The sequence below is a fragment of the Lutjanus erythropterus genome, chromosome 13 (assembly GCF_056507025.1).
Source record: "Lutjanus erythropterus isolate fLutEry1 chromosome 13, fLutEry1.hap2, whole genome shotgun sequence".
Lineage (NCBI taxonomy): Eukaryota > Metazoa > Chordata > Actinopteri > Lutjaniformes > Lutjanidae > Lutjanus > Lutjanus erythropterus.
In genome coordinates this window covers 33288269-33311247 of record NC_139329.1, presented here as the reverse complement: position 1 = coordinate 33311247, position 22979 = coordinate 33288269, and the positions used below count along the sequence as shown (strand labels likewise).

At 42.0% G+C, this 22979-nt stretch overlaps 1 protein-coding gene across 1 annotated transcript in view; it reads right to left on the bottom strand.

Annotated features, from left to right (window-relative positions):
- Positions 1-12055, bottom strand: part of tspan18b (tetraspanin 18b) — a 51331-nt gene extending 39276 nt beyond the window's left edge. Inside the window, exon 1 of the mRNA XM_084734740.1 lies at positions 11757-12055. The gene's annotated coding sequence lies outside the window, so the exon portion shown is untranslated. The remainder of the gene's footprint in view (positions 1-11756) is intronic.
- Positions 12056-22979: the final 10924 nt, after the last annotated feature.

The following is a 22979-nucleotide window of genomic DNA, read 5'->3' as shown; positions in this document are numbered from 1 at the left end:
TTTACAGCGAAGAAAATACCACCTCATATCTATTTTTGCTCTTTTCTTCTTTGAAAGCCACAGCTTCTTAAGCATCCCTTGTTGACACACTGAGTTTATAAAATGCAGCACATTCCCTCCACAGTAATGGTAGCGTGGTTTGCTTGTGGCCGTAACACATCGGCTTGCATTGACCGACTGTTTGCCCAAAGGACAGAGGCCGTGTTTTAGTGCGGCGACCCATGAACGCTGTCTCGAGGAGCGCGCTTTTAAAGTGGCGGTGGCTAAAAATTTCATAAAGCGCCATCAAAAAATCATGAGGCAGTGAGGCGCTGAGTCTTTGCTGTCTAATTGTTTTCCCCTCTGAGGAGTAAAAATAACTGTCTACATCATGTACATCTGATCTGCTGTTAAAAGGCAAAAGCTATTATTCAGTCATTCAGACATGCAGAGGCTGCTCAGACAAGTAAGTTCATCAAGTGTAAGGAGTGTGCAGGGAAGTTGTCCAAGAACCATCGCAGCAATCTTCACGCAAACCTCTCGGGATCACTGGAGGATGCTGGGTCACTTAAAGGGATAGTCTGTATTATTTGAGGTGGGGTTGTATGAGGTACTTAACAATAGTCGGTGTATTAGCCACAACACATACAGTTTTACTTTGCCATAACGTGGCCTTTTCCAACAGGAAAACACCACTATATAAGCCAAATATAACTCTCTCAAAACCAACCAATCTCCATAGGTGAAATCAGTAATTCTACCGTGGGATTTGCTTTGGTATTTTAAATTATAGTTTGGATTCATCAAAGTCATATAATAACACAAACTAACTAACAGATCATGGCAGCAGTAAACCAACAACTCCTCTGTTCTGTGAAGTAAAATTACTGATTTTGCCTATGGAGTTTGGTTGGTAGAGCGATATTTTACTTATATAACAGCAGTTTCACCATCAGAAAGGGCTGTCTGATGGCAAAGTTAAGTAACGAAAATACCCTAAATATAGCATGCTTTTAAACTGGTACAGATTTTTTTTATATGGACCTTCTTAAGTGGCACCAATTTAAGAGGACTGTATCTTAAGGAATATCCTTTGTATTTATTTTGGGTGGGTTTTAGATACCACCACCAGTGAAAATCATGCTTTTTACCTTGTTAACATGTCTATGTGGTGTTTTTCATGTGTTGCAAGACATACCTATAGAGAAATAAGCAGTAATCAAGGGCAGTCTCTAAAAAAAGAAAAAAGAAAAAAAAGAAAGAAGGTCAGGTTGGCTATATGACATAATAAAAATAAGGAACAGATATGGTTAATTGAGGGGGTGGTGCTATACATATCATTAGCGGTGATGCCCAGCCCACAGGAGAAGCCAGATGCAGCTATTTAGGGGTAGTGGTGGGTGTTGGGGGTGTGAGGTGTGTGTAGAGGGTGGCGACTGTTTGCATATTCATAAATGCTTGAATACTAAATGAAGGCAAAGTGCAGAGCTATACGTAAGTCATGGTATTCAAACTTAATTTACAAAAAGCATGCAGAGCATTTTATGTTTAAAACATGACTAGAGGTGGACTATAAGATAAAATAGTCTTTATATTCAATCAATGATCAAACTAAGAAATTACAATCTATCAAAACAGCCCACCCAATTTCTTTCCATGTTGTTCCTGCTCCCAAAAAAAATTGATAAAAATTTAAATATTCTATTCATCCTTTAGGGACCCCCTATAGCCCAGTCAAGGACCCCTGTTGGTCCCCGCAACCCAGTTTGAAAACCACTGCTTTAAACGACCTAAATTGGATTTAAGGCTGCATTGTCAGCCACAGTACAGCACCTCTTTGTGCTCCACTCTTCAACCACATGTGGTCTATTGGTGTGATTGAGGGCAATAAACAGAATGACACTGAAGAAAGACAACTCGTGCAAAAAAGCACACCTGTATCACACTCTAACGCAAGAGGACTTTACGTGGCGTAACCTCAGGTGAGATAACATTATCACACAAGCGGAGCAAACCACCAGAGAGGCTCTAAATGCAAACAGACAGATGGCCCGCACCTACACTGCTCCTGGTTTATAAACTCTAAAGATTTTCAGTTCCTGCTCTCTTAACAAGCTGGACTGAAAACACAAGCGTCTTTTCTCAGAGGCTTGTGATCCTGGCGGGAGAGACATCATTAGCCAGCCCCTTCCCCCAAGTTTCCCCAGGTAGAGGCTGGACCCCGCTGTGGATTTTTTAAAATCAAACACTGATCTGTCCCCCTGACGCTGCGGAGGCTGACAAGGAGCCCATATGTCTGATAGACCTGTGGCAAGTCTCGCCCCGTGGGAGGGACTGTAACATTGCTGTTATTCCACAGCAGCTGCAGGGAGCAGCGTGGTGGACAAGGTGTGTGGGCTTCAAAAGGCAGCAAACAGCAGCCAGGCTAGTGGAAAGAAAAATGCAGCTGCATTTTAGAAGCTACGCTCCTAGAAATAAGGGTTTCAAAAGGGGTTCTTCCTCAAGGGTAGGGGATCTACCCAGAACCACGTGCTTTTGATGAACCCCTTTTTTTTGAAGAGGGGGTTTTGCAAGGAAAATGGTTCCATTATAAATCCTGTTCATCCAAATAACCATTTTTGAAAGCCCTGAGTGGGTTCTAGATAAAACCTTTGTAATATAAAAAGGTTCTCAAACGAATGGGTGGGGTGGGTTCTTGATAAAACCAATGGAATATAAAAAGGTTATGGGCAGAACCCCGAGTGTGTTCTAGATAAAACTCTTGGGATATAAAGGTTCTCAGTGGAACCTCCTGGGTAGGTTCTAGATAATATCTTTAAATATATAAGGGTTCTCTGTCTTGATAAAACTGATGGTATATAAAAACGTTTTCCATAGAACCTCCTTAGTAGGTTCTAAGTGGAACAGTTACACCATAGATGGGTTCCCTGCAGAACCTCTCCTAAGAACCCCCCTATGAGAAACCTTTCACAGACAGTTCTAGGTATAACCCACTATGTTGGGTTCTGGGTAGAACTCTCTGAAAGGGTTCCAAGTGCAACTGTTGTAAAAGGTTCTAACAGGAACCAAAAAGGGTTCTCCTATGGAGACAAGCTGAAGAACCCTTGATGGTTCTAGTTAGCATCTTTATTTCTAACAGTGCACTTGCTCACATTGGCCTGATATTTGAAACAAATGCACATAATCAGATTGCAGGAAGGGAGGAGAATCACATTAGCCCAGTTACATCTACGGAAGTTTACAACATTCACCTCCACAAAACAAAGAAATTTCTGCTTAGCTAATGGTTTTCTGTGGCATGTTTACAAGTTAGATGCAAAACATTCAGCCTAGATTCAAGCAGATATGAGATCCATACACAGAAAACCTGAAACAACCACATTTCCAGCTCTGCCGGCAGCACCCAGGCTGCAGGGGTGTGTGTGTGTGGGAGAGCTCCGTCTACATTTGTGTTTGTGTATTTGAGGTTTGTATGGTTATCACTGACTGGAACGGCAAAGTGTTATTAGCAGACGGGGATGCAAACCCAAATCACGCTCAAAATAAATCTCTCAGGACGTACTCTGTAATTCAGCCGCGCTGGAAAAGCCGAGACAGCAAACAAGGCTACGTCATATACACCAACTAACAGTTTTCCCTGTGTCCATAAATCTGATGTAACTGCACCGTCTCGGCTTCTTATTACAACTTCCAATCCTAATCTGAACGAGAGAAAGTGAGTTAATGAGCTAACATCCAGTTCCAACACCTGACATGCATTTAATTTGTTGAAAATGATAATGAGCTAATTATCTGGGTCATCATTAACAACCTACTGTCCATCCCTACAACAATTTGTGCACTCTAAATTACCAAATCAATTTGTGGTGAGAGCATGTGTGTATTTGTATTTGCGAGCAACAATTATCATATCACATTATACTGTGTAGCTCATCTTCAGTGATTAAAAATAAACAGGATATTTAAAGGGGGCTTAGATCCCCTTTAGGCAGAGGAAATAAAAATGCAGAGATGAACATGTAATAAAATAGGGCACATTAAAAAAAAGAGCCCCAGATGACTAATGAGGGCATTCATGTAAAGCTATATCTTCTTATTCCAGAGACTTGGACGGAAAGAGCAGCAGCACTCGAGGAAGAAGGACCCGGGAATAGAGAAAGGGAGAGAGGAGGGACGGGTGGAGCACAGGAGAGCTGGGACGAAGTTGTGGCTGGGGCAACAGAAAAAGAGAAAGACCAGAAGCTGGGAGAGAGTCCCATTTCATCAGAAAAATGCCTGAGTCAGGAGACGGGAGAACCATTAGGCCCAATGAGTCACAGGGAGAGGCTGTAAAAACAGATCTGGGCCGAGCTTGAATCGCAGTACCATCCCCGAAAAAACAGCCAAAGATGAGCCGAACGGTGAACCAGAATCAAGTACGACGGGTTCCTTTTTCACCCATCGCTGGCCTCCTCATCAGTGAAGCCTGGTACCTTTGTATGTGTAGCCTACGTGTAAATGTCTCTTTGGATCTGCCATGGACTGTATAGCTCTGTGCAGCTACCAGTAGGTTGTGAAGCTCACAGTGTGGGGGCTCTGGCCGTCACCTTCTTGGCTATGCCTGACTCAGCTGAATTCCCATGAAATCTGAAAATGGAAGCTAGTTCAGGCAGTCAGCTCAAGCTGCACTACTATTCATGTGACACTTTCTATAGTTCATACCAAACACATCCTTCCAATCTGGTGATCTATTTAAACTGCAAAACCCTCCCATCTCTCCCTCTGACTGTCAGTGTCATCACTGTCTTGCATCAGAATCGCTGCTCGTCCTCTCAGCCCGTGACCACCCCAGCTTCCGCCCGCAGGCTGCAAACAGGGGTTGAAGATATTTGCTCATCACTCCTCAATATCTCTATGTAAACATAATCTGCAGGGAGTAATGAGGTCGGAGCCTAGATGCCAAACTCTAACTAAGTTCTGCTGCTGCAATAAACATTTTAAAACATGAGTTGTTTGACTGAATTAAAATTAATTAAATTAAAGAAGCATTTTTTTCAACTAGCCAAGAAGTCTAGCCTGTTTTTTCAGAAACAATGCCTTCAGGAAACATCACCTCACAAGCGATGGGAAAAGTAGATCAGGCACCGTCAAGGAAGGGTGTGTAAGTTGTGTTAAATTGCCTTCTTTTGTGTTGTTTTTGTATGAGTTTACAAATTGGCCATAATTTACAGGCTTGTTTAAGGCACTGGTTAAAGCTCTGCATGCAGTCTATTCACAGTATGCGCTCTGAAAAAACACAACAGTGATTTTCTTTATCCACTACATATCTGCACAAACACAATCCTCCATTTGTGTTGAAAAATGATTCCTCTGAACACTGAGTCTTTATTAAATTCCTTAACAGGAACCAAGCAATTTATGCGAGACACAAGGAGCGAGTCTTCCTTATTTATCTATAAAATGTTCCAATTGGCACCGAATATCATCTATAGTGAAAAGCTCCAGTGTTAGGCGATGAATGTGCAACACAATCACACAGCCATGAAATGAGCTCTTCCTCCCTGGTGCTTCTTGATTAGCACCCAGCTTCCTCCTGCCCGGTACGTGCCAACGCTGAACCAAATGTGAGTCAACCCAACACTATTGTGTGAACTTAGTCAAGAACTGATTGTTCATCGGGGAAACAAAAAAACAAGTGCCTCCATTTTACACACATAAAGCATAACGCTGTGTGGTGGTCTGTCATGCACAACCACAGTCCCCCCAAAAAACTCAAAATACACAACGGGGACCTTGGACTGTTGAGCCGCTGAAGTCATATATCAAGCAAGAATGGAAGAAGAATGTGGCGAGAATCTAAGATATACATCTTGTCTTTGTACTGTAGTAAACTGAATTTAGGTTGAAAAATCAATGCATTCTGTTTTTATTTACATCTTACACTTTTTTGGAATTGGGGTTGTATTTAGTTCTTTCAGGCAGCAGTGTGCTTAAACTTCAGCATCACTCGCTGGATCAGAGTTTTGCTCCAGTCTCTCTAAAACCAGGCAGGTAATCTCCCCACACGTTAGCCCCGTGTCACACACCTCTCAGTGCCAGACTCCCCGGCCAGCCTAAGCCCCTCTCTGAGCTTTGACTACATCTGGGGGATGAAAAGAGCATGAGGTGATGAAGAAACCTTCCAGCGAAAGGCACAGGGATTTACCGTGTGTCGTCGCTCTGCGTAATGACCAGCGGGTCCTCACCAGCAGCCTTTAATGGACACCTGAGTGACACGGTTTATTAGTTCTGAAAAACATTATGCGGACGGGAAGATGGCTGGGGGGGATTTCAAGATAGATGTGATTTGAACATCCCGAGAGCGGGCTGAGTGTACCCTCAACTAAGCGCCTACCAAGCCGTGAGCCCATTGGAGAGCCTGCTATCTGCTGAGCCCAGCTTGTCAAATACATACCTTTTACCTCATTACCTGCTCAGCACTGCCATTATTGAGGGAAATAGGGCGAACGCAAGATAAGCACAAAGAATTCTTGGGTTGAGCACAAACAGCCGGCCTGCTTCCTCCTGATAAAAAGGAAGTGTCAGCACAGAGAGGCCCCTCAGCTTCCTGCTCTCGGTGAACTCTGGGGCTGCCAGCTGCCCCACCATTAGGTCATTCACTTCCTGGCTCATATGGAGACATGCAAGGGCCAAAGGAATGCATGAATGTGTGAATACTACATTATTACTGGATTATGCAGCATTTTATCTGGTGCTAATGCAGGGAAAAGGACCAAAGCTAATCTAAAGCTAATCTAAAGCTGGATTCATACTTGACACATAAATAGCTACTAACGGCTTAGGTTTTCATTTATGTTTCAGAGATAGCACTTTTTTTTAACCCTCCCTATTTTGCATTTATAAGCAGTACACAAACACTTAATAAATGGTATATTTGAAAGGACATCACTCAGCATAGTTTAAAAGAAAGTTAAGCGATACAGTATTAGGGAATTTTACTGTTTTTCCCACTTTCCCAGCATCAGACACCAAAAAATGCCTTTGGACAGACTTCTTATGGTGTGAAGTCACGTTAAGTAGCAATAATAATAATGATCACAGGCACCCAGGAATTCAGCAAAACTAAGCAAACACGAAGGGCAGTGAAGGGGCAACTTTTTCCAAACTTTGCCTGAGGGGAAGCCCACAGTCTCAGACTTTGTAAAACCCCTAAACAAGTGTACACAGATGTAATCAAATAAATGATATCTTCATAAAAGAAATTAAAAAAATATATGAAATTATAATAATTGAAAATGCTCACTGTACATTAATTAACACTTAAAACGGTTTAACTAAATTCAATTATGTTGCAAACAATGAATTTTACTTTTTAAATGCTGTTTGGAAATAAATGGTGGGAAATATAATTAAAGCACAGTATGGTCTCATCACGTACGATACAAACTAGTGGTGCATTAATGCTATCAAAAGTGAAATCTGATGCTGTGACAGTAACATTTTAACAGCAAAGGGGAGATCTGCCTAGTCTTATTACTGAACATTAGACTACTGCAGTGTACGTGTGTGCAGTGCCTGTTTTTTTTGTTCTTTTGTTCACTGAGAGAAAGCAACAATCTTGGTGAGCTGAAATCTTGCAGTGGAGATGGCTTTTTGAGAAGAAACCAAGTCTTTCTTACACTTGCTTCATCATACAGGTAAAGGTCAACTTAACTATCACATATACAATAATACAGAATAAAACATAAAGTGAAATTTAGTCTCCGCATCCCAGAATTTGGAGTAGTGTGCAGCCGGGGGCCCAACTCCAGCCAGAGCCTTGGTCAGGGGTACTGTCAGGAGAATTGACCTGGCATGCATGTTTTTGATGGTGGGGAAACCAGAGCAGCCAGATGAAACCAAGCACGGTGAGGACATGCAAATTCCACACAGAAAGGCCCTGCCCGAACCCAAGACCGTCCTGCTGTGAGGTGAAAGTGTTAACCACTGTGCCACTGTGCACGCGTGAGATGAGATTAACAGTTGGTGGCACTAACTCTCCAGTCAGGCAACACTAAATCCATTGCAGAACGCAAAGATACTTCAATGCTAAAGCCCCAACAAGTAGTTATTTGAGAAGGAGCATGTCAGCTGGTGTGAACAGGCTTTATAACTAAACTAAAAATCCAACTTTAGAAAGGCATCAAACTAGGCTGCTTTAATGGTGGCAGAGTTTTGATAAAATAACATGACCTTAAAGTAAAACTGCCTTCAGCACACGGTGTAGACATTCAGCATTCACAAAAAACAGACAGACATAATAACAACACACACCTCCATGGCTTTTAAACAGCTGATGAAAAAATACACCTTTACTAAGAGTAAATTATTTCTGCCAGCTGAAAAGCAAATTTCATTTTCTCATGTCTCCTGACAACAAAGATGCTGAACCCATTACTGGCTGAGGCCTCTGCATCACACACATTAAATGAAGGGTCCTCTAGCAATCGAAAAAAGCAATTTTCTCATTGAGCCAATAGATACTCCATTTAGTTCCAGGCTCTCTACGGACCGCTGCAGCCGTAGTGGGGCTGATACAGGGGAAAGCGAGTGTAGAGTGATGACCCAGCCTCGTTTTCCCTCTACCTTGCTGCTCTGAACCCATCGATATGGATACAAACGTGCTTTGCAGGCTGGATGAGGAGGAGGGGACGGGGGTGAAGAAAGGTAAGATGAGAAAGGATGGGGACAAGAGGAGGAAAAGAATAATAGATGAGATGATACAGAGGGAGACAGATAGAGGAGGTGGTGGTCAGGCAGGATGGATCAGGGTTGTGGAATCAGGGCCGGTGATCAAATGAGCGGCCAAAGAAGGCATGCGGCCTCATTTGCAGGCACGTCAGTCGATTTCAAGGAAATACAGAAAGTGTGAGAGGAGAGACAGAAATCGGAGGCGCCCAACCATGTGGAACCGCAGATTGATTAATTTCAAGCCTTTAATGAGCGGTGCTCTGCCAGGCCAGGCGGCATCGAGTCAGTCACCCCGTCCCTCTCAGCAGGAGCTGCCATACACTGCAATTCTCACTGCTCTATCTCTGCCAAGGACTGGGTGGCAGAGGAGCACTGAACTCACCACACACACACACACACACACACACACACATGCACACACTCTGAAGAAAGAAAGGTGCTAACTAGAACCATAAAGGTCCTTCAGTTTGTTCACATAGGTTAGAACTTTTTTTTAATAAAAGGTTACACTTGAAACCCTTTCAAAGAGTTCTACCTAGAACCAAACATGCAAGGTAGATCATCTGTGAAAGGTTTCATCCAGAACCCACTATGAGGGGTTCTACAGAGAACCCGTTTATGGTGCAATGGTTCCAACCAGAACTTTCTATGGAGGTTCTATCCAGAATCTTTCCACTGTCTAAGAGTGGCAACTACCAGAACCTTTTTATAATCCAAGGGTTTTATTTAGCCAACAAGAACCAACCAATGGGGTTTCTGAGAACCTTTTTATATTCCATGGGTTTAATCAAGAACCCACACAGCAGGTTCTATGATAAACCCTTATATATCCCAAAGGTTTTATCTAGAACCCACCGAGGGGATTCTACTGACAATCTTTTTTACATTCCACAGGGTTTATCTAAGGAACACACTGAGGGCTCTTTTCCACCAGAGCCACTCTGGTTTTTGAACCGGTTCCATTCAAGATCATTGGAACATTGGTGCTATCAAGTGAACCGACCCATATTTCCATCAGTACTGAGTGTAACCAGGAACATTTTTATATTGTGTGATAAAAAACCTTTGACAAACCCTTGATCAAAGAGTTGTTCAAGGATTTCAACAATCCTTGAAGAACTCTTTCTTTTGCTTCTTAATGAAATCCCTTGTGTAACAGAACGCTCCACAAAACCCTTTCTTCAAAAAAAAAAAAAGGGCACTTCTGAAGCAAATGCTTCTGGGTAGAACCTCGGCACTTCAGGAAGAACCCTTTAGGAACCCGTATTTCTAAGAGCGTACTGCCTCTTTCTCACACTTGCTCTCCTGTTGGTTTGTTTTTGCTGTTTGTTTCGTGGCTGGCACTGCGAATGTGTGATTAAGAGCAACACATTATCAGAGGCACTATTAAAATGAGTGCACTGATCACCAGTGGCAAGTCTCACACCAGGTGTTCTGTATCTGTAGGCGGAATAAATACCAGCTTGGCTCGGAGGAGATTTGAATCCACTGAAACATGCTCCCTCCTAATTGCTATCCTCCGCATTGTTGCTGCTAACCTTTATTCCCTGTATAAATTACACTGTGGGTTTACAAACCCTGTTGTTTGCATTTGCACTTATCCTGCAGACATCACTTGTGTGTGTGTGTGTCTGAGCAACAAAACTATTTCCCAAACACTCATGTGAATCAAGCCGAGGAAAGAAAGGCTTCAGGCGGAGTTTAGTCATCCGTGTTGGCAGCTGCTCCAAAAGCATCAATACTACTGTTTCTTTTTCTTTTTTTTTTTTTTTTGACAAGGCAAATGTTCACCCACAACATGGTGAACAAACACGCCTCTGTTTCCAGTTTGTGCGCTCCTTCTTCTCCCTGCAAACTCTTAGCTCCCAATCATTAAGGGTAGGGAGACAAAAGAGGGTGGGATGAAACGAGAAACAGAGAGAAATCTCCACATGATGCAGCAGTATAGCAGCCCAGCTCATTAATCATGACAGGAGCTGATTTTTCAGTCTGTCCAAGCTGCTGGGGTGTGATATGATTCTTTCACTCTGTAGCAGCCTCAGGGAGACTGAGAGCCGGACTGAGTGGATGTGACTTTAACTTGAGGCAAGAAAGCCCAGAATAACACACTCACCTGGACAGTGGTGTGTGTTAATGGGTCCCTTGGAGCCAATCTCCTCCAGGGGCGTATCTGATTATAACCTTATTTCCAGCTGTTACTGTGACAAATGTTGAAGTCTGTGTGAGCAGAAACTTTTTTTTTTTTTTACTCCGAATCTACACTTTTCTTCAGCTGCCGGTGCCCAAACTTCTCTTCATTCACTTCAAATGCTCAGTGCTTTGTAATAATAAAGCGTGTTATTGCAGTATTGACTTTTCCCTTTTGAATGTGTCATGTTCGCTCCAGCGGAGATGACACAGAGGTGGTTTTGGATGATGTATCCCTGTGATTAATGCAAACTGACAGTGAACTCCTGCCCTACAGCAAAGGTAGCGCCGTCAGAGACATCCATCTGGTGACCCCATACATCTCTGCAGACAGCCTCCTCCTCCTCCTCCTCCACCTCGGCTATGGCAGCACCCCCGTGGGAAGGATGCCAGCTTTGGAGACTGACACACATCGGTCCGGATTTCCCCTGATGTCAGGTTTCTCATTCTGTTATAACCCACTATTATTCGTACAGTGCTGCATATCAAGCTGCATTTCACACACTGATCCTCACTAGGGTGATTTCAGTGTTAGAGCGAGAGGATGTGTTTATTCCTAAATGAGAAAAACTGACCTGAGGTTAACTCAAAGTCTGCATGGTGTTACAGCCAAAAAAACGACTTAATCAATTAGGATGATGTTTCTTCTCCATTTAATTTACCTTTTAATGTGTTTATTCGGCTTCTGTGGCTCACACGAGGGGAAAATGTAACTTGCAGCAACAAAGTGAGCAGAAATCAAGCCCTGCGCACAACATCGCGCATTAGACACGCTGTTGTAAATAACGAGCCCGTTCAATCACAAAACAACACATTTCGCTCCCATTTCAACACACGTTTAAGTTAAAAACACTTTCGTTAAGCAGCGACATGTTTCTTACCTCAGAGCGCAGCTCAGTGCCGAAACCTCAGGCTGTGACAAGCTGTTTCCCTGCGAAAATGTCACTAAAACAGCCGATTTAAAGAGCCTGGGACTGCCGGAGGTAACAGTTCAAATAAAACAATTAAAAAACAACGAATCAGCCGATCAGTTGGGATGTCCACGGAGGTGAAGTGTGCCCGGCACCGTCCAGCGAGTACAAATCCAGCTCCGAGATGTGCGATCCCAGTTTGGACAGCATGCAGTGTTGAGGGGAGGCTGGTATGCAAACAGTTTGGTGAAGTCGCTGAAAGCTGAGCGGCTCATCCAGCAGGCTGTTCTGCTCCGGAGGGCGGAGACTGACTCCGACACACACACACGCCTCCGGTTTACCTCCACTATTGTCCCTCCGTTGTTGTTGTTGTTGTGAGAGAGGGAAACACAAACTCTGTGCAGCAGAAATGATGTATTTCACCATCTGCATCAACAGAATGGCCTGTCAAAATTAGATGTAACAAATTCCTTTGAATAGAAGTTGGTTTCTTTCACTTTAGGGGTCTAGATTTGCAGGGATCTATTGAAAGAATATTACAGAAATTGAATAAAATTTTCAAAAATATATTTCATCAGTGTAAAATGACCTGAAAATAAGGACTGTTGTGTTTTCATGTAAAATGAGCTGTTAAATCAACAGAGCGCGCAGGTCCTCCAGGTCCTTTTTCGCAAGTTTCGCTGCCACCGAAGGTTCTCTTACTCACTTGGAAGACAAGAGTGAGGTGAAGTGTTTGCGGTGTTCAAGCTCACCACTAGACGCCACTAACTCCTACAAACTGGTCCTTTAAATGTTTTTTCAAACTAAACAAGTACCACATTTTGAGAAAATACGCTTATTTGCTTTCTTGCTGAGACTGTTGAGAAGACTGATACTACTCCAAACTCAGTTAGCATAGTTTAATTTAGCATAAAGCTAATCTAATGTAGAAAAAAAATAATTAAAAATAGCCTATATAACCCTAAAGTAGCTTATATAACCCTAACCTTAAATAACGACCATAAACAGGGTAAACTGTTAAAATCACAGTGGTTTTAATGGGGTTTATGTGCATGACTATTTCTTTTTATACATCCATGCTATTTCTTGGTCAGTAGCAGCAACTTCCTTAAGTCTTGTTGTCACTGGTGAGGTTGACGTTATTGCACCTGCATAAAAACTAGGCCTAGTACAGAAACCCTTCCTTTTTTGGTACAGATTAAACAACTGAAATACAGTAACTTGCTAGTTGAGGCTGGTAAGACCTGGATAGGGTGTTGCTGCTCAGTCTTCTTTCCAATTTTGCCCAGTGGCCACTTGCAGTATTGCAGTGAAAAAATCCCCAAAAAACATTTACCCCAGGAGCCACCATTATAAAAGTGACACCTGTAAAACTGTTGACAGGACACCTCAAATGCAAACAAGTTCAATTATGACTGTCTATAGGGATTTTTTGATCCATGGAGGTTGTAGCAAATATATAAGTGACATCATTTGGCTGAGCAGGAACTCGTAGGCAGGGGCAGTAGGAGAAACACTGCCCCCTGTTTCCAGTCTTTGTGCTAGGCTAAGCTAACATGCCACTGGCTGTACATTTAACAGATTAATATGGATGTGGTACCAATCCTCTCATCTAACTCTAGACCAGGAGCTGAATGCACTTATTCCCAAAATGATTGCTTTGGTGTCATGATGCTGAGTGTTGGGGAAAAGGTCTTTTAATTACAAATGCATTTTTTAAATCTTAGAATTCTTATTTGAGTTGCAGAATAAAATGTATCCAAGCAGAAGTTTAACTTTGACATTTTTATTCGAATTCAGACTTTTTTTTCTGGTTAAATGTCAGATAACTATCTCAGACCTCAAATATTTTTATCAGATGGCTCTTATCTTTCTCTACAGTTTGCCATTTCAGCAGGGAAGTGCCATTTGCTTGAAAATGCAGGACTTATGTTGCAAAATAAACATGCACATCATTATGTTTATCCTGATGATCTTTTGCACAGACTTTGTGGAAGTCAACATTTTAATCAGATGGATGAGATGAGACACAGCATCGCTTGTGTGGGGAAAGTAATGAAAAAGTTTTACAACACAGACTACAACAAATTACTGCATCTAGTGAGTATCCTGAGGGATATTATCTTTGTGAGAGTAATGAGTATTGCTGTCTTGAGAAACGAGCTCAACACGGTTTTTTGATTCCAGCAACAGATAAGTGACAACGCTCAGATAGGGATAGGCAGCTGATAGTTATTGTTTGTCCCTTGTTAATTATTCATGCTGTGTGCCGCTCTCACAGCTAGAAAACAAGAGGAGTGCTTTTGTTTCGGGTTGGGAGGGGGTGAGAGGGGGACCTGAAGTGTTTTCTATCCCTCTGTGCTCCTCGTGTCACAAAATCTACTACAGATGGAGAGCAAGATAAGCGCTCCAGAGACTGATCTTTTTGCCTTCTCCTCTAAGGTCGTGACACTGACATTCCCAGTGGCATACGTGATACTTCCAACCCCCAGCCTCCTTGTGTTTTCTCCTGATCCCTTCCTTATTGGCCCTCAGGAATCCTGCAATTTTAAGAGCATTTTTTGAAGTCAAGAATAAACGACAAGTGAAGTTTAAAACAAGGCAGAGATTAGCTTATGGAAAGGTCGGATTCGTCGGGCTCGTCGGGAGCCCGGTTCAGACGCAGGGCCTCCGCCGCCTGTGTGAGAAAAGTATCACAAGAATGGCTTGGCTGCTCAGAGAACAGCTGTGAGGTATTTTCTTTTTGGCTCCTTGGGTATTTTCAGAGGGCTTGGAGAGTAAAAAAGGCTGAGGTGAATCACTGAACCTCCTCCTCCCCCTGCCGTCTTTGAGCGCTCTCATGGATCGCCGGTGTTGGGGAGGCGTCCTCTCTTCAGGCCCTGACACAGGTCAGTCATTATTTGTTTTTCTTAGCTAATCAGTAATTGATCAACAAATGCAGTGATCTGTGGCCCTGGGGATGTAGTACACCAGTCAATGTACAGCTCCAACCTCATCAGTAATAAATAAAGTAGAAATACTTTGTTACTGTAGTTAAGTAGAGTTTTTAGGTTTTTAGTTTCAATGCATTTTAGGGGAATTATCATTTATTTTTATTTTGTATCATTGCATTCCCAAAATCAAGACCTATTTCAGCATAAATGGATGGGACAATAACACACAGAAAAGACAACTGTTCAAATGAAAAATGACTTAACAAGATGTAAATTGTGTAACACATGAAAAATTTTGTAGCAAGAGAAAAGATGAAACAGGTTACAAACAATGACATAAGATGTAAGACGAAAAAAGAGGAAAAAAGGAGCAACAAGATTTTTTTTACTTGAGTAAAGAAGTTGAATTAGCACTTCTACTTTTACCAAAGTCTTTTCTTTTTCTGTGCACTTCTGCTTGTGTAAAGAATCTGTGTACTTTTTACCTCTTCATTGTCTTAGGTTCTAACCTTTTCTGTGATGGTCTAAGTCACTTTGGAGGAATCTAAGTTTTAAAATGACTCAGATCTTAAACTTAAGGTTCAAAGAGAGGATTTGAAAGCAGCGAGTGATACAAAAGAAAAGGAAAGGGATGCCTTTCCTCTCCAAACTCTAATTAATGACATTTTGAGGTGAGTCAGACGAGGTGATGGAACGTTTTGCTGCTGCAGGGAACAAGTTTAACTAACTATTTACTTCAGTGAAAGCTTCCAATAAAGCCATGCGGATGTTAAACCTTGGGGAACTTGGATTGCACACTGTGTTCATTACATGTGCAAAAAAAAATCATTTGAAACCCATTTTATTCTGGCATGATTTGGTGTACCGTCTACTTGTTCCTCCTACATTCAAGCTGCTGGCAATAAAATTTACTCTTGTGTCCATGTTAATCACACACACACACACATACACACACACACACTGACAGGCGGACTATGCTAGCTTACAGGCCGTTCCTCACATGCGCATTCTTATCGCACACAAACCCATTTAATTCAATTTACACAGCCCGCGCTTCAATTTCACACACATAGCATCATACCACATGCTATCTCATTAAACAGGCTGTGGACATGCTTCACAAGCTCTCACAAAGTAGGCCTTATTGTTGTGCACACACACACGTACACACACACAGATGCACACAGGGGATGTTGTCTTAAGGAATTTCCCTGGCAACAGCAGAGGAGCAATTTAATATTGCTTTTTTTTTGGTAATGTGATTCTGGATTCTTTTGTCTTGAAATGTTTTTCTAATATGTAAATATTAAACATGGGATGTAATTTCACCATTCAGTTCTGTGGTTGGTGCACAGAGATAAAACTGTCTCTTCTCATGTTGAAATGTGGTTGATGTGCAGCTTTAAAATGGCATTAAAGCGCTTTTCCCGTTGCAACCGTGCAGCTTCTTTTCAATTTACGCTGACATGCATGTGTGTGTGGTACAAGAGAATAGTTTGTCATTTTGGTACACTTGCTGATTTGTTTTCCTGCATTGTTTTCTCGTCGGTCTGTCAAGTAAAGCTGCACCAAACAATTATTTACATCTTCTGACTATTTTCCCCATTAATCAATTCATTATTTAGTTTATAAAATGTAACAAAAAAAAGGTGAAAAATGTCGCAATTTCCCAGATCACTGACCAGAGTGCTTCTTTTGTCTAAACAACCAAAAAATACCTAATATACAAAATTCACAATGATAAAAAACTAGTGAAAGCAGCAAATTCCTACACTAGAGAAGCTGAACCTACAGAATGTTTGGCAGCTTTGCTTGAAAAAATGCTTAAATTATTGATTTATTATCAGAAAAGTCAATGATCAACTGATCATTTCGGTTCTAGCGTTAGGCACATAGTAGGAGCCAAGAGGCAATTAGCTTAGCTTAGCATAAAAACTGAAAGCAGGGTGGTTCTCTCTATGATAGATCCCATTTATTTAAGTCGCGCACCAACAGAAATTTAAAGACAATATTTGGTTTTACAGGGTGGTACATTCTGGAACTATTGCAGCTTTCCATTTACCTTCGACGTCTGAAGTCGGAGGTGGGAATGATGCCACACTGCATTCGGATATCTAAGCTGGACACTCCAGGAAAGCCTTTGTTGGACTGTACCATGGGGACAACTGAGTTTATGAGACACAAAAGACAAAAGTCTTAATAAACAGTACATTACTACAGCTTTTACTATTGTTGATGCGTGGACAGCCATCTTGGATTTTCAGGTCAGGGTTGGTGAGGAAATCCAACTTCAGCTGAATTATCCGACTGGGAACTCAGAAATTTCAGTTCAAATGGAATACACCATATTTCTTGGGAATAATCATCCAGATGCTGTGATTTCTTGGCTGCTGGTTGCCTAGCAACCTTACCTTGAAGTCACTATGTCCGGTCGTTGTATCGCAAGAAATACGTTCAACTTACTACCCCCCGTAGCCAATAACTCCTCTGTATTACAGTTTTATGTCAAACTGTTCATTTTAAATCAAATGTACAATTTCTGTGGGCAATTAAAAAGTTATCTGCCAACTTAAAGAAAAAAGAAATAGGGCGGAAATCACAGCAGGAGGATGAGTCATGAAGCTCTGATGATTGCTTTTATGATTCGTATATTTTAGTTTTTCTTATTTAATTTGTATGAACAAACAAACAAAGCCATGGAAGTCTTTCCTCCAGCTGTGCAGTTTACCTCCCATTATTCTGATAAATGCAACATCCCTGAGACACGGAGATACATAAACACAGATGCACGCACGAAGACACTGAACACATCTTTGCAGCCTCAATCTGTCAGGGGGCATCAGCCAGCTCCCAGAGGAAACGTGCCATGCCTCACGGCTTCCTGCCCCCTCTATGACTCCGGGACCGGGATCAAACTGTGAGACGGCGTGTAGACGGGCAAGACTCATCTCCTGGATGCCCTTCAGGGGAAAACCACACACAAACACATTCAGGCTTGCAGGCTTAATTTTCCATTTTATTGTCTTAGTCATAATCTGGTTTTCCAGAATTTCACTTCAACATGTAATTGTCTTGAGGCGAACCTTTTCCTTAACCCAGATACTTAACCAGAAACCATCCTCATGAGGCAAGTGGCAAATATTTTTTTTTTCCTGCAAGAATTTGTCCGTGACACCATTCAAAATCAGTGTGCTTTCACATGAAATCATCTGTGAATTCATGCATCTCCATCTGCCTTGGTGAGGCTGACTGTGTCTGTCACATAGCTGATGGAGAAGAGGTGACAATAGAGACAACAGTTTCACTCTTTAAGCTGGAAATAAAGCTGGTAATGAATCGTCTTTATTTGGAAACACCTTCATCTTAACAACTCCTGTGATACTGGTGTGTGTTACCTGGCTGTGTAACCTAGCAACAAGCCCCCAACGCTGTTTAGAGCAGTAATTGGACAAATCCGAAGAGGAAGAGGCGTAAAGAAGAAAATCGGAGTATTAGCACGCTGAATCTGAAATTAGAAAGCTTTTAGAAGTATTTTTCTACTTGTGTATTGTGTTTCATTTGTGCACAATCTCTATTTCTGTGTGCATTCCTGTGCGTTAAAGAAAAACACCTGTAGGCACTGAGTGTGAGCCTTTCCTCCACCTTAATAATTACGGATGTCTACCTGCTGTAGCTCAGGCAGTGACAGGAGCCTGAGGATACAAGAAAGAGAGTGTGAGGGAGGCAGGGTGGGAGGGAAAGAGCGTAAAGATATGTGTCAATCTGCCCTGATATTTCTCTTCTTTCAGGAATTCACACAACACAAACATCTGCTGGGTCTGAGCTGGTGAGAAACGCACACAAGGCACACAGGCTGCACACTCTGAGAAATAAAGATGTTAACTAGAACCATGAAGGGAGGAGGTTCTATCCAGAACCTGTCCACCATCTAAAGGTGGGTTCTACAGGTGGGTTCTTTCCAGAATCTTTCCACCATTTAAAGGTGCCCCCTGAGTGGGTTCTTTAGAGAACCTTTTATCTAGAACACACTCAGGGAGTTCTACGAAGAATCTTTTTATATCCGAAGAGTTTTAGCTGGAACACACCCAGGGGGTTCCACAGAGAACCTTTTTATATTCCAAGGGTTTTATCTAGAATTAACCAAGGGGGTTCTACCTACAACCTTTTTTTTAATATTCCCAGGGTTTTATCTAGAACACACTCAGGAACACGTTTATATTATAGAACAAAAAACCCTTGACGAATCACTGATCAAAGAGGATTTCAACAATCCCTGAAGAACTCTTTTCCTCTAAAAAGGGTTCTTCAGATAAAAAATGGCTCTTAATGGAACAGTCTGTCTTATAAAGGGTTCTTCAGAGACATATGGCTCTAAGTAGAACGTCAGCCTTTCAGGAAGTCCCCTTATGGAACCCTTATTTCTAAGAGTGTGGAGCGAGAGTAAATGGAGAGTGTAAAGATGGGAACAAGGAATGACTGGACCATTTTTGCCCTTGTTGCCTCTTTATGTACAGTAAGTGTGCTGACTGACTCCCCCACCCCACCACCCCCTTAAGTGCAACCATTTCTTTGCTGTCTTGCAGTGACAGGCCAAGCGTGGCTGAACTCCCTCCATATACTGTACCTCCAGTGTTCCCAGGAGGAAGAACTTGCTGGTGAATGGAGGAAAGTAGGCCAGGGGAGCCACCGCTGCATCCCCTCCTCCTCCTCTTCCTCCTCCTCCTCCTCCTCCTCCTCCTCTGGAAATCTGATTCACAGGGAGGGAAGGATCCATTTGTCTGTCGCACAGAATTCCTCTCTCTTCAGTTTCATTTGGGGATTTCGTTTACTTCAGATGAAGCATGCATTTTTAACGCTGTAGACTCATTTCTTTTATTCACTCAGTTGCTGTAGGTGTGCTCTGCATGTGTTTTGACAAGACATCACTGTTAAGTTTAAGTCAAACAGGTCTGAGCCACTTCTTCTGTCAGGGGGTTGTGGTTGTGTGCAGCAGCAGAAAGTATGGAGCTCTGTGGTTGTTGGTCCAGCCCAGACACATTTTCTGGTCTGGGAGTCTTGGAAGGTGGTGGAACTGTGGGATATAAAAGATTTTTAAAAATGAATTATGATTTGTGGACTGAGGCGCTGCGGCCTGGTGCACTGTAAAACACTGCCAGTTGGTTAAACCTAAGAGAATCATAACTGCAAATCTTCAAACTGAACTGACGATACAGAATCACCAAACAGGCTTCAAGTCATCCGTTTGTGTCGGCAGCAAAAGTGGTGCAGCCAATGAGCATCTGAGGACGGACTACCGGCAGCTGCAGGTGTGGTTTTAGGTGTGATGACAGCGAGAAACTGTCAAATAACGGCGGCGCCTGAGGAGGTTAGCATAGATACTGCAATAGCATCAGTTATATAAAAGATGTTTTCGCTCTTCTCAACTGGCTCCACTGGTTGATCTGATTGGTTAAAGTCGGCCTGTTTCAGACATGATAGACAGATGGTTCATCCAATCACCTGCCAAGTCCCTGCCCTTTGTCAAACAGTTTCTAAGGATGACTTCCCAGATGGTTCTTTGGAACAAACCATGTGATGCAACGCTTCCACCATTTGGAGTAGACAACATATCATCAGTGATCAATAATTAGCAATATCAACAGATATGAAACTTTACTTACCTCTGGCGATTGAAGCCACTGTTTTTAATTCAGCTGCTATATAAAGTACATCACATCCTAGATAAAAGCTTACTCAAAGGCAGCAGTTGCAATCAACAACTCTTTTGAAAATAGGCTGCTGAGCTATTAATCTAAAGGTGCTTTCAGACAGCATGTAGTTTTACTTGCTGTCTAAAGTGTTTCCTTTATAATGCCGTTGGAGCCGACAATGATTCAACTTTTTCAGCTTGCAGTTGCAGCTTGCCATGTGACTGGCAACCGCAGTAACCACACTGTGGAAACCAACACACGATCTAATTTTACTGCTATCTGAATAAACACCTCTTCACCAGAAAAGAACAAACATTGATACAGACAGAGGTTCTGGAGTAAGTGAGGCAAGTTTTCTAAATTTGTTTATACAGTCTGGGCCAAAAACCAATGTTCATATTAGCTAGCAAAACTTGTATTAATGAAAGGGCTTCTGCAGGTTTGAATAAGTTAAATTTCAGACTTTGTAGGACCTTCTAAAAAAATGTTTTACCAATGTCAGAATCAGGGATCATCATTTGAAACAGGTCACCTATGTCTTCATTGCATACAAGTTATAATAATTAATGTAACAAGTTCAGACTGGAACTGGGTGTTGGTTTTGTTTTGTGGTTGCAGAATATATCACTGAACTGAAGACAGACATAATTGGTGCTCAATGCTCTGGCCATATTAACAGTGATGATGTGTTACTACGCACGTAGTAAAGTGCATTTGATAATGTACTGACTTTGTGGAGAAAAAGGGGAACGAACTACATGGAAGAATCACTGTATTGAACTGAACAAAATTATTCAAATCAGTGATTTTTATGTCTAAAGAAATCTCCAGTTAGTTCAGTCAGATTTCTTTTGTCACGCTGACATACATTAAAGTCACATTTCCTTTCTACTTACATACTTTCAGTAGGAAGGATCTGTTCTTCATTTGCCTCAAACTCCGCAGCTTTGGCTGTTCCTGTTGGAGACACTTCTGCATCAGAATAAAGACAACATGTGAGGCTGCTTTCACTGCTTTTGTTAACTTAGAAGTGTATGGGGTTCAGGGACTGAAGTGAAAACTTAGTTTCATTATTATTAAAGGAAACAACTGTGACATAATTTAAGTCTCCATCGTGTACTGTATGTTTTCTTCAAATGACAAGTAATAAGCATCTGTATAACGAGATTTATATCAGGATAAACCCCTGAGATGATTTTGTTTCCAAGAGGAGTCCTGAAAGTTACACTCACATGAACAAACAGGAAGACACACCAAAGAACCCAGAGCACATATCCCTACCAAAGAAAATAAACCGACTCAATGAGAAAAAAAAACAACCTCAGAAAAGACTGAGAAAACAATCAGTGCTCATGAAAAAATTTAATGTGCTTTAGGTTAAGAGCATAAAACATTTCAAATAAGACAAAAGAAGAACAGAAGTGGTCCAAAAGTAGAGCCTAGAGGCATACCTTATTGCTGAGTCAACAAATCTCATTCACAGCATTGTAAAAGAAGAAATTTCTTTCTGCTTCTGGTATTAATCTACAAAAAAAAATGCATGCAAGGAAATCTGCTAATATGCTAATCATGTCTCTTTCGAAACTTAATTTGATGAGTTTAATGAAAACCCAGCTCATTTTTGAAGTTGCAAAATGTAAGAACGGAAAATGCTGGCAGGGGGAGGTGCCAGAATGAGCACCAGAACTGGAGCCAGGCAGGCGGGCAACAGAGAAAACAGTGCAGAGGTGATTTACAGCAACTCCATCCAGCACTCTGATTCTGGGGATGACGAACAAAACAGCGGGTTCAGGAGATTTGGCATGCTAAATTTAGATTTCTCTGCAAGACAGTACATAGATATCTTTGACACGATGTTGAAAGTTATAAGACTTTAAGTCAGAGGAGTTCATGCATAAGTACTGCTGTATGATGTTTTACAGTGTACTGTGGTGGCACGTCTGCAGAGGCCTGGGTGTCTGGTTTCAAGAGCTTTTAACTAGAAAGCAGTAACCAGGTGTGGAAACAGCTCTGTCATGGTGGTCACTGCTTTTTTTTTGCCTCCGGTCTGTTGGAGACCCCCTCTCACCACCACGATTAATGTGTAGACCTGTTAATACAGTTTGAGCTGGGGGGGCTTTCAGAACCATAACTCTTGCTACTGTCCTATCCCACCACTAATGTTGTTTTTTTATGTCCACGAGCCGATGATGATGTTCCCAGAGTTTATTTTGGACGTGCTACACTTAACGCTGCAGCCTTTTTACAGATGCCCAGGTAATTTCCCTCCTTCCCTTCAGAGAACTAGCATACATAAATGAAATATGGATGCTGCTTGAAATCAACTCCAGCGGCATCCAATCTCTTGAATCAACTTTGGGGATGTTTCCCTGCCAACTCCTGCTTGGATACCAACACTTCCTTAGCAACTGCATGGCCAGCGGCTATATATGTGCATTTAATGCTGACATGAGCTGCAGGGCTCAGCTGTTGATGGAACACAGTTATCCTTTTTCTCATTACTGTCTGCTCTATGTGAGATCTACCAGGCCTGAGGACAACCATCAGGGACTTACGTGTGTGTGCATAGT